This window comes from Numida meleagris, chromosome 8, assembly GCF_002078875.1.
Source record: "Numida meleagris isolate 19003 breed g44 Domestic line chromosome 8, NumMel1.0, whole genome shotgun sequence".
In the NCBI taxonomy this organism is placed as follows: Eukaryota; Metazoa; Chordata; class Aves; order Galliformes; family Numididae; genus Numida; species Numida meleagris.
The window spans coordinates 16753739-16766180 of NC_034416.1; the positions used below are offsets into that span (position 1 = coordinate 16753739).

The 12442-nt window shown below is 45.6% G+C and overlaps 1 protein-coding gene across 2 annotated transcripts in view; it reads left to right on the top strand.

The window, feature by feature from the left end:
• KIAA1210 (KIAA1210 ortholog) overlaps positions 7–12442 on the top strand; it is a 53085-nt gene continuing 40649 nt past the window's right edge. The window contains exon 1 of one of the 2 annotated variants that reach the window (XM_021406261.1): positions 7–149. The gene's annotated coding sequence lies outside the window, so the exon portion shown is untranslated. Of the gene's footprint in view, positions 150–5515; positions 5789–12442 lie in introns of those variants that run through there. The other variant, XM_021406263.1, reaches the window with a different exon arrangement.

A 12442-nucleotide genomic window follows, 5' to 3' on the forward strand; every position in this document is an offset into this window, starting at 1 on the left:
CGGGGCCGGGCGCGCTCCCGGGGAGGGCTGGGTGCGCGTTGCTGCCGCCGCGCTGCCCCTGGAGCGCGGGGTCTGGCGTCCGCGTGAACCCGCAGCCCTCCGGGATCGGACCTCCGTGCCTGATGCCTCCACGCAGCTGTCTGACTTAGGTGGGTTCGCCGGACTCGCCGCAGTGATCGGCGCGATCGGGGCTTCGTTTTCGCCCCCTGCGTCGCTCCGGCGCTGCCGGCCGAGCCCCGCACGCGTGCGGCCCCGGGGCTGGGGGAGCGGGAGCCGCGGGGTGCAGGAGCCGGGACGCGGCGGGGAGGTAGTGAGAGCAGCGAAGGGAGCAGCTGAAGGGTGCGCGGGCAGCCGCCGCGTCGTTACTCGGCGGTCCTTTCGCTGTTAGAAGCCGTAGTGTAAAAGCACGATCTCACAGACAGCCGCACGCCGGGAGCGAAAGCTCCATCGCACATCTTTGCCGAATTTCCTGTGATGCATCTCTTGTGCCGGTAGGAGGGGCTCGAGTCAGGGAGAGCGGTGCCGTCGAGGTACCGAGCCGCGGGCGGTGCGAGCGGAGCGTCACCGGCCCCAGCCATCCGCCTGCGGGCTGTCCGCTCCGCTCCAGAGCCGTGCCTGTCCCCCCGGCGTGCTGCCGCGTCCTTGTGCCACGTCCTACGGGATGCTGACCCGGGGCACCCCCTCCCCCGGCACCCGTCAGAGCCCTGCGGCGCGGGCCGAGATGGGCTTCTATCGACCTCAGCCCTGCACTCGGGGTTTGGGCAGAGTACGCGCCTTCCCATCCCCTCGGGGTTCCAGCCACCGCAGCTCTTTTGTGCTTTGCGTTGTCTTTCTGATATTTTGGGGAATTTGATGGAGGTTACAGGTGGCCCTCAAAGAGCAAAGTGTAATGGCACTCTGTTCTTATCAGCTTCATGAACGTGAGTTTTCTATTTGTTTTTCTCTGACACCGTATATTTCATCACAATTAGGACTCCAGCACCTTTGCAGATGCGTTATGAGAAATACCCTCACGTGTCTTGCTGCTATAACACAGTTTATTCAGTTATGTATCTATACTACCCGCTTTCTCTACTATGCAAAGCCAAGCTATATGAACCAAAACCAAAGTTCTGAGTTTCCTAAAAATCTTTGGAATTAGAATACTTTTCCCCATGTAAGTTCCTTGCTTACGATTTGATGGGAGCTTTCTGAACCGAAATGCCTCTGATTGCTGTGACCAACAAGATGCAGATATGCCCGGTGCAGATCTGATGACTCAAAACCTTTTGTCCCTTGGAACCCACAGCGCAGGTTTTGGCTGTGTCTGGACATTTGGAAGCAGTCACTTCTCTAGATTTTTCTTCAGTCTTTGCTGCAGCCGATAAGCACAGACTCAACCAAAAAGTTAAGTTTTATGTCTTACAAAATGTCCTGTTTCAAAGTTCAAGTTTGTCTCTGCTGGGAATGTGGTTGAATTTACCGGTCCTCGTGCTGCAGACGGCAGTGCAGCTATGTTTGCTTTTCACAGAAGAAGCTGTATGGCGGTCAGACAAGAAGGGAGAAATTCGGCTTGGCCCAAGCACCCGCTTAGCACAGGGCCATTTAGTTCGAATCTAAATACATGTGTGTAGAGTCCATTGGTTATTTAGAATGTTTCACAAGAAAGCACTATCTGCGCGTGCAAGTACTGGGATCGTGGGTAAGCACTGAGGAAGGGTTGAGGTGTTCCTTGTTTGTTAACAGCTGGGAAAATGAGCACCCGGCGAACAATACTTTGTGTACGTGGGAGAGAGTCTGAAACGTTTAATGCCAGCAAACACATCTTTAATCCTTACTGCCTAATCTCTGCTAAAATCCACTACGACTTTGACCAGAAAGCTTATTTTATTCCATACTGCTGAAGTGTGTTAGAGATCCGTTCCTGCACATGTATTTATTTCTATGAACTCTCTGTATAAATGACAAGAAAGTACACGTTGGTGTGGCCAACGAGGGAGCCGAATTTTTTTTTCCCCCTGAGGATTTTCTGTAATCCTTGTGTTTGTATTGCGGACGGTGAGTGCGGTGTGGTTGTTCTCAATATCTTTAGTTATGTAACGTGAGCACCCAGCTGTGTAATAAGTCAAGCAGAGGACAGGGCCCTGAGCCTGCTGTCCCTGCTGCAGACTGCAATGCCCAGCAACCATGTGGGAGCTGGTCTCGGTGGGAAGACGCTCGCTGTTTTTAATGAGCTCTGGATGCGGCCCAATCTCGAGCCGCAGCGGCTTGACTTTATTGGAATGCCACCAGAATCGTGTTGAGTCATGCGTGCGCAGATACATACACATCCTCTGAAAGTCTAAAATAGCTTTCAAAAGCCATGCCAACGCCACAAGCAGAGCTGCCATTTGAATTTCATCAGTTTCTTCTAAATTAATTCAATAACATTGAATGAGACTTTGTTTCGTGACATTGGTTTTAGTGGAAATGCAGTCCTGTCCCCCTGTCATTCCTTCAGATAAGTGTCGAGAAAGCTGCCAATTCTCCAGCCTGTTTCAGCTCAGTCTGTTGTTTTAGCATAAAGCTACACGCATTTCTCTCCATCCAGAGGGGCTTATCTCCACATCTTTGGTTGACAATGGAAGCGGTGCTGCAGGTTAGAACTTGAAACCACCGCTTTGGCGAGCAGCAGATGCTATGATTTGCAGCTGATGGTGTTAACAAGAATCATTTAACTAATATTCCTCCCGTGTTGTTGCCAAATACTGCAGTTTCCCCATGATCTCATGAGATCTCTTCAGGTCATAGCTCACACGGAGAAATGGTCGTGCAAGACTCTAAATCTTCTGAGCAACCAACAGACCAAAGCCAAATAGCCAAAATGCACAGCCACAAAGCTTGCCAGCAGGACCTGTAGCAGTTCAGAAACTGAAAATGAAGAGAACACTGAATATTATTTCCGAAGTACCCGCTTGTTGCGTGGTTTTGCTGACTCAGGAGTGTTGGATTTGGGGTGGCCGCACTACTCTAAGCACTTACAACTGTAGGAAGTAATGAGGATTTGATTTCACAGCTTCTCTGTAAATTGTTCCTAAAAAGTCTGTCGGGGAAAACAGAGGTTAGTGCACATTTACTCGTGCTTTGCTTACAAGCTGAGCCGCCCTCAGCCGAATGGTGCACCAAGGAGTCACACAGCCTCTCACACTGTCACTGCCCTGCTCTGGGTTGTCACCTCCTGTTCTTTCCTCTCCCTGCTGAACACACAGCTCTTAAATTCCACGGCAATACTCACTGACAAGAAGAGGCTGTCGTCGTTAAATATAAAAATCTGTTCAGTAGAACTGCTACAATTTGCCAGAAAATGTCACAGTAGTTTGCGGTTGACCGTGTCTTTTCCTTTCTCCCAGTTTACTCTTGGTAAGACCATTCTTGTATTCCACGGGGTTGCGTGGGAGGGATGCCTGCCAGCACATGGGTCAGGCTGCTGCACACTGCCCGATTCTTTGCTCTTTTGAGTGCCACAACTCTTTTTAAAAGTAATCATAATTTCTAGCTTAAGAGACTTGTTAACAGCCCATCCCATGCGATCTGGGGACGTTTGCCTCACCGTGGCCCAGGGTACAAGGCAAAGCAGTGCTGCTCCCAGGCTGGTTGCTGACTCGCTGCACATGACTGCAGCCAGGTAACAGTGGCCTAAGGCTCTTCCTCACATCCCAGGACAAACCTTGTCTCCGTGGCTCAAAGCACCGCTCGTATTTCCCTGCACACTGGTAGTGATGGGCAGGGGAAGGCTTAGAAAAGGCGTGTTCTCTCAACTGGTTTTCTATCGAAGTGGTGCCTGGAGTTCTGAGCTCTGAATTTACCTGCTGTTTTCTGTGGTAGATTTCACTGCTCAGTAGGAAGAAGTGAAAGGGTGAGGGAGAGAAAGCGGGGCAGCCTGGCTGTGTGGGTTACGTGGTATGTGAGAAATGGGCCAAGAGCTTCTCTATAAATTTAAACTCCAGTCCCATATAGACAGTATATTTGTCTAGGAACATGCTACAGGCTGGGAATATGTATGAGCATGCTTCCTTGACTTTGCTGCTTTTTCAAGCTATGCGTTTCATTTGAGTCTGCCAGGAAATGATTTAGCACCTCACAGGCAGCCCATGGGTTTATATAACTGACTCTTTAAATCTTAGTTAAAAAAAAGGGAGAGAGGAAGCAGATGTTACCGAGAATGGGGCATAGAAAACTTCCCGTGCCCTGGGAAAGTAAAGTCACCTGGAGATGCCATTTCAGAACTGCTTCGTGTTCATTAGTAGTGGAAGTTCTTTTCAGAATTCTTCATTCTTTCTTTGCAGATACATGAAGAAAGATCGTATTTACAGGTGCGTAAAGCTGTGCAGTGCTAAAGATGTTGGTCTTTTGGAAGAGACGTAGCGTGCAGCTGTTCCACTTCAGAGTGTGTTTCAAAACCACAGTGTGGTGTGTTCGCTTACTCTTAAGAGTTCAGGAGCAGTAATGATAGAGTGAGCAGAAGCACAGTAAACAGCCTATATACATAATGTTAGCTACCAGCTTGGACTTTTTTAAGCATTGAATTTTTTTAAGTCCTTGTCTTTTGGGAGATCTAGCTTTTGTGTATTATTGCTTTGTTGCCACAGTGATGTCTGAAGAGAAAATTTAATGAGTGTTAAACTCCTAACGCTGTGGATTCTGCAATAATTAAAAATGATATCTTATTGTGGAAGAAAATACATTAAAATGTTAGTGTTCTTAAAATAAATCAGCTTAAAGCAAGAAATTGGAGTCAAGGAAAGTCTATCGTTTATCTCAGAAGTTCTTGCATTCGTTGGTTTGTCAAGCCCCTAGACTATGCTAAGGGTTTTATTTTGTGATTTTAATGAGAAGCAGTGTAAAACTGTGTTAAATGGAAAGAGAAAAAGAGGAGCAAAGCAGCACCTGAAGAGTGGTGAAAGTCCCCTCCCTGGTGAAAGGGACTTCCCATGTGTAGCCTATGTGGGACTCTCCAGAGATGATGTATTGGCTGGTTTTGTGGCAGCCTCTGAGCAGGGGAAAAGCTTCATCACATCAACAGCTTTACTGACAACTAGTAGTCCCTCTGCTACACTCAATGATACTCTCTTAGGATTTGTTATCATTATTATTGTTTTACTAATATCTCATTATATTTAGCAATTGCCTATGAATTTATGGTGGAAAAACTTTGTGCAACCTAGGGGAAATATTCAGAATCTCGGCAGTGTTCGTACTTGGTTACAGTTGCCTTAGTGAAAGAGTAAATCTCATCCACAGTGAGAAAATATTGCAGTATTGGTGTTCTGCAATCAAGAAAACAACTCAAATCCATTCTATAACTTCTATTAGCAACCCTTCATTGCTTTTAAATACTATCTAGACTGTAATTCACATCATAAATAAATATTCCTTTAATAAATGGAGAATTTGCTTAGCATTTGCATCCAAAGGTAGCTGAGTGCCGAACAAGCATGCCTCGTCCTTAGGCTGTGCACTGGCTTTTCTCCAGGCAGCGCCTCGGTTCGTCTTGTTGCAGGCAGTGTCAGCGTGTTAGCCTCTGTGCTGTACTCAGAGGAGCTGTTCCATGACTTGGTCTGAGTTTGTCTTCTCACATAGGTACTGCTAAAACCAATAAAAGAGGTGGGTGACTTTTCAGCTCATGGCACACGGTGACAAGCGCTCCTTGTCCCACTGGGATTTGCAGTGTTGGCTGGTATTCCACTGGATGGAAACTACCAAGATGGAAGCAAGAAGTCGATACCCAAAGCCAATACCGTTGGATTTGAAGTGTGTTGTGTCTGGGCCGGTAAGTGGGGCCAGCGTGGTGGGGCTGGATAGTGGCATTCGTCCTGGAAGAGCTGTAGGTATCTTCTGATCCACTTGGTAGAGCAGAAGGAAGGCAATGGACTTCAATTTGTCATGACTCTCAAGCAGCTTTTTCAGATACCAGTGTTCCTGTGGCGGTAGGTGGACCCATCAGCTCAGCACTTGCTTAAACTCTGTGGCTGTACCCTTTGAAATGGGATGGACCAAGCTGAGCTCCAGTTCAAGCATGTGGTTAAGTGACTTCGTGACTCAGGACTGTAGTTTATTTGACAGCGTTCGGTAAAATTCTTCTGCAATTAGCATATTTCCTGCTTGTAGATATTTAATTATTAGATATTTTTCCCTTCCCATTATGATGGGAACAGTGCCAGCATATGTAAGAGACAGCTGGGAGCAAACTGTGGATATTTAAAGATTCCCAGAACTTGAATCTGAGAAATGTGTCGAGCTGCTGTGTCAGGACTCTGCTGGGGTACGGAACTGTTCTGGCAAAACTGGCTCAATATGGGGTATGTTTTATTATGTGATGATTTTAAAACTCTGGGCAGGCTGGGCTAATTCATGAGGTGGAGTCATTGATTTCCAGTTCAACTCAGCGTTTTTATGCCAGTGACTCTGTAGGAGTTCCCACAGCTGAAGCCTGGCTAGTGAACTTAAAGTTATCTTAGATATTTATAGGGTGCCTATTCTTGTAGGATCTTTCTGACTATCCTTATGGGGAGAGCAAGGATGGGAAAAGACTCTAAAACACAGTTCCAGGCACCAGGAGCTTTGGGTTCAGTCTCGGTTTATGGTTTCTGGAAGAGTCACTGGATTACTCTGCCTCAGTTCCCCAGCGTGGAGTAAGACGACATTCTGTGCAGAGGGACACAGGTCTGGTGCTTGTGATTAATCTTGCAGATACCAAGTGGTGGGTGTAAATTCATTATCACTCAATGCATTCTACTTATTTCGCAGTTTTTGAAATGAAACAGATACTGTATGCATGCCTTTAAGCAGAGGAAAGCTAACAAAGGAAAAGAGATGTTACCACTGCCTGCTAATTTGAATTAAATGTCAGCAGTATGCAGTTCTAACTCGTGTTTTTCTGTTCATTTCCCTTTGGAGCAATAAAGCCTGCAGGCAGGACGTTCTGGGACCTCAGTGCCCTTCTCTGAAGGTTAATGGTCACTTTATCGTTAGCCTTGTGTTTGCAGGCACTGGAGTCAGACAGCCTTTTCCTCAGAGCTGTGCTTCCGTGATTTCCCGTATTATTACTTCAGCCCACGAGATGGTATCTGAGATGACCTTCGCTTTTGAATTTTTATTTCAGTGGCAGTAGGAATTCAGGATGCTGATGGCTTTCGGAACATTCTTCCAGATGTGCGAGTCCCTAATTATACCTGTGCAAACAAATCAGGAGTAATTCTGTTGAAGAGGTGGGCCTACATTATTGCAAAGCCTATATGCATGGGAAGTCATTAAACTTGATTGCTTATTCACAGCACAGGCGTTACTGGCAGTGTAGGTCTGATCTGTCTCCAAGGGAGCCTGGCGTGTTGCAAGGACATTGACTGGATCTATCCCTAGAGGGGAATTTGGGAAGAATGGGGTGTAGAGAACTCCAGTTATTATTCAAGGCGTCTCAGGATATTTGTTTAGACTCAGTAGCTGTTACCTCTGATGTTCAACATGTAGACTAGGCAGTGATCCATGTGCCTGAAGCTATGCACCGTGTTCTCACATTTCTCTCCAGATGGTCTTGCGTACTGGTGCCTGCCTGGACGCCAAGAAGGAAAAGTTGTGTTGTTGGAACGTCATGTTTTTTAACACGGTGTTTTCTTAAGTCAGATCTTGTAGAAATAGAGCTCCTTTGTTCAGCTTCCACGCTACCCAAACTTAGACAAAAGAACCACAGTTTTCCAGTATAGAAAATGTTGACCATGCTGGTATTTTCACAGGAAATACCAAGCTCTTCCCCTATGTCAAAAAATAAAAATAACCAAAATCTGCTTTTCATTCAAACTCATTATAATGTTAAATTTTAGATTTATGATCTTGGATGGAAAAAAAGCAGACACATGAGAGGCAGCACTTCCTGCTATATTGTCTATGTACACAGGGGCGTCCTTAATTTCTCTATAAATAGTGCATTTTTACATGCGAATCAATTGTAAATTAATAAAATGTCACTCAAACACTTCTCCCTCCATCTGTGTTGTTTGTTTGGCGATTGATGTTTTCTGACAGTGAAGTCTGAGGTTATGTCTGTGATCCCGCTGCAAATGTAGGGGAAATTACCTTTTAAATGACACGTGGTCCAAACTTCATCTCCAGATAATCCAGGAAGAGATTGTGTTTGACTGTGGGGACACAAAGGAGGCACAGACTAGGGAGGACAGATGTAGTGAACTGGTACCTTTTAGCCATATTTTAGAATTCAGTAATACACTGGATATACCATCCTGAGGTTTATCTTTGCTCCTTCCTCAGAACTGAAGATAGTATGTTAGTGAGAAACTGTGGAATGATTCATAATTGGAATTGCCATAGAATCAGAGATTGTATGTACTGCTGCAGTCTTTGAAATATTCCTTTTATTGAAGGATCTGGCAGAAAGTCCTCCAACAGGAAATAGCAACCACTAAAGTCCCCCAAATCCGAGACACTGCACACAAAGTGTAAAAACAGACATAATTAGATCAGCATACAGTAATTAGACTCCAAGTATCGTGGCAAATTCGTCAGACCCAGATGCGTTAATAAGAAGCTGATATAATGCAGTTAGAGGCCCCTGGCTGTACTCTACTTTCAGAGATAGGCTTTGACCCTCATTTTCCTCCTAATATTAATCACAGATGTGAACAGAGTATGAACTCTGAAAGGCAGAAATCCTCTTATCTGCACTTCGTTTTCTGCAGAATACTGTGGGCAATTCCAACCCAGTTGTTTAAAGCTCTGATAGTGTAGCTTTTAACAGTGATGTGTGGACAGTTGTTTCTTTAATATTGCAGAGTTTTCGCTGAGAATTCCCAAGCCAGGCCCATTTGCCAGCCCAAGAACCTCACTTGTAAGAAAAATTTCTGCGTTGGGAAAATGTTCCTGAGGGTCATGTTTATGCTAGCACACAGTTAAATGATCCGTGTGCCAAATGCAAGGAGCACTGTGGCACAGGGAGAGTGACTTGCACTACTGCAGTTAGATAAAACAGCAGAAAATCTAGCGTGAAAGCTCTCAGTTAACCTCCGGTTGGACATTAGGAAAAAATTCTTCTCCAAAAGAGTGGTCAGGTGCTGGAACGGGCTGCCCAGGGAGGTGGTGGGGTCACCGTCTCTGGAGATGTTCAAGAAATGTGTAGATGTGGTACTAAGGGACACGGTTTAGTGAGGAAATATTGGTGGTAGGTGGATGGTTGGACTGGATGATCTTGGAAGTCTTTTCCAACCTTCATGATTGTATGGTTCTGTGATTCTTTTCTATGAACCTAGGCTTCATAGCTTGACAACAACAACTAGAGAACTGGGAGCTAGACTCTGGTCTGTGGATTTGCCCCATACACCTTGTTTGATGTCCAGATGTTGACCGCGTTACTTTTTCATTGAATTCTCACCCGATGGGTACTGTGCTTTTTGCGGCAGTGAAGCCTACCTGAGCAATGCAGCCAAAGAATGACTTTGTTAGGAACTGGGAGAGAGGGAAGTAGGCTGTGTTTTGGTAGGGGCTGAAGGCTAAGAGTGAGAGAACACCGTGTGCCTTGTGAGCAGGAAGTCAAGGCAGAGACACCAACATATGCTGGCAATTTGTAACGCTGTGGTCTACCAGTTCACTGTAGGGTTTCTATTCCTACCCTTACATTTGCATGCTGAAAAATTCACTGAAAACTTTTGTCTCCTGAAAATTGGTTAAAAAATGATCTAACAGCCATGTTTAAACACAGTTGGTGAATCATGAGGTGTCACAACTGCGTGACATTTGGTCTGTCCCTGCTGTGTTATACCACACACGTGTCCTGATGCTGCTCAAGCTGGCTTGGAGTGGGCTTTTGGAGAAGCATGAAGTGTTTGCTGTCTGAGAGCTGGGGAGGTAAGGACACAGTTAGCCCTTGGAGATTTAGCTGCAAGAGGCTGCAAGAAAAGCAGTAGATCTGTTGGACATGAAACATATTTTGCATTGCTTGTTGTGTGTGTAGCTCCTAACACCTCTGCTGTCGGGCTGCTGGTGTGTACCCTGCGTACGTGTGCGTGTGTAGGAAGTGGCTGTGGAAACAGGCCAGTGTTTTCAGCTTATTTTGAGTTTCCTTTATTGGATTACTAGTTGCTGTTGGTTACTTTGAAGAGGTCTTTCTTGCAATAGCACAGGTGAAATTGCCCATGAAACAGCAAAGTCTCTGATTTTGTGAATTATATCTTATATAGTGCAACCTTTCTTGATGATTGGGCTGGTAGCCTTGCTCAGACTCGCCTTCCTCCTTCCCTTTGGAGAAATTAAGAACCTCAGGAAGCTTCATAGGCGCTGCCGCTACCTCTGCATCACCCCGAGGAAGGGCACCTTGCCACCTGGAGCACTCGCTGCACCTGCAGACAGACGGAGAGGCTGAAGCAAGGCAGATTTGGATGTGCAGTGATGGCAGGGAGTGGTGAGGTTGTCGGGTTCTGGAGGGAGAGCAACAGCAGTGAGCTGGGAGAAGTCAAGGGGGAAGGTCATCATTTTCAAATAGAAATGGGCTAGAACAGGCTTTTTCAGTCAGGGCAAGCCACAGACTTTAGAGGAAATCCTGATCTGATTCAGCTTCCAGGTGTCTAAACTTGCTCTCTTCCCTATCTTTAAAGAACAATCTTTATTTTGCCAAAGTCTGTATTCTGTGGTTATTTGGTGTTCATCTACTTTCCAAGCTGAAAACAGCTTTTATTAATTAACTGGCAGCAGAGCAGCACAGTCATTTAGCACTTGACAAGGAACGAGCTAATGTCAGCTTGGCTCCTGTTTGGCTGCACGACCTGTGCAAGCATCGCACAACTGCTTACCTGCACTGTGGACTCAGAGCCATGATATTTATCAGCATCTCAGGTTTTGGATCTCTACCCAGAAAGCTCAGTGTGTAGCTGGTAGGTGCTGTGCTAGAGATGAAGAATCAGAGCCATGAATAAGAAATGCTGCCATGAAGTGGCTTGGAGACTGATATGGAGATAGAGAATAAAAAGGAGTAAATCCCGAGGTGGGGTAATTATTTTTAATGACTGTTTACCAGTCTGTGCTTCTTGGAAAGTAAAGGGTCTTTCTAAGTGGTGCGATGTGTGTGGGTAAATCTGCCAGTTCCTGGGAACAAGACTATGTTTGACCTAAACGAGCACCAACAGATGAAGATTTGCACATTCAAGTAACTTCAAGACCAAAACCAAATACGCAAAAGACAAAAGGACGACGACAGGAAACATTCTGAAGGCAAAACATCTCAGGTGGCGAGGCGACAGGGAATCTGCTTCATGTTAGTAAAAAATAGGATCTTTTGAAGCTTGAAGGCCTTACTCTATACCAGTTAAAACTGTGAAATTCTTCCAAAGTCATCAGGATTACGCCCTTCCACTGCCTTTAGGATTGGGCCTTCCCACTAGAAAGCCATTTGATCTTTCTTGCTTTTAAATACAAATGCAAACTTCTGATGAGGTTTCCTTCATTTCTTGCTAGAAGTGTTTCTTTTGGCAGCGTTTTCTGAACTAAATGCTGGGCAGATTTCAGATGCAGCCACATGTCCAGGGTTTTGTACACTCAGCCAGTGAGAACGTTTCCCCAGTAATCTCACTGAATTCTTTCTCAGTGGTTGATATCCCATAACCAAAGTCTTGGGTTTGACTTCTTTTTTTTCTGTGGGCTTCTCAGTGGGTGGAGGCTAAGGCTCGTAGCTAGCCTTTGTTAGGATGAGGAGTTTGGACTGGAATTGTTGCGACAAACGCAGTAATTCAGGACAGCAGTAAAACTCATCTCAGCTTGTGCTACTGCATTTTTGCATCTTTTCCAAAGACAAAGCACATCTTCTTCAGGTCAGCTTGGATTTGCAGTTCTTCTGCGGATGGCACTGTGGAAGTTTTCTCTCTTTTGCTAAATGGGAAGCTAGATGAGAATATGATTTGGTGTGTTAGTGATGGCTCTTGCGCTCGGTATCATTTATTCTTTGTGTCAGCGCTTTACTTTATGTACGGGGTTTTATAAGAAATAAAGAAATGCAGTTCAAATGTTCATAATACATAAGTTACCCAGTTCTGCACTGTTATGAAGCTGCTGTAGCAGTCAGTTCTGCGACCATGCATCAGGGGAGCATTTCTCAAACTTCGTGTCTCTCTTACAGGAAAGGTGTTAAAATAAAATACTTACCTTATTATTCTAGAAGAAGTGATCCACATTAGACACTGACATCCATCAACACTTGATGAATGTTGATGGAGCCCGAACAGTGGGTGTGAGCACAGTGAGGAGCGAGTGGTGTGTTTCAGCGGGGTGACTGTGACAGTGGGGCACCTCCGCTGGTGCAGGTTTTGACAAGTGCAGCATGCAGGCTCTTATTCATCGCTGGTAAAGCAGCAGAGCTAGTGGTGGTGACTGTACTGAAAAGTAGTGCTTTGTAGCTGAGAATTTGCTCTATCAAATGGTGTCATTGCAC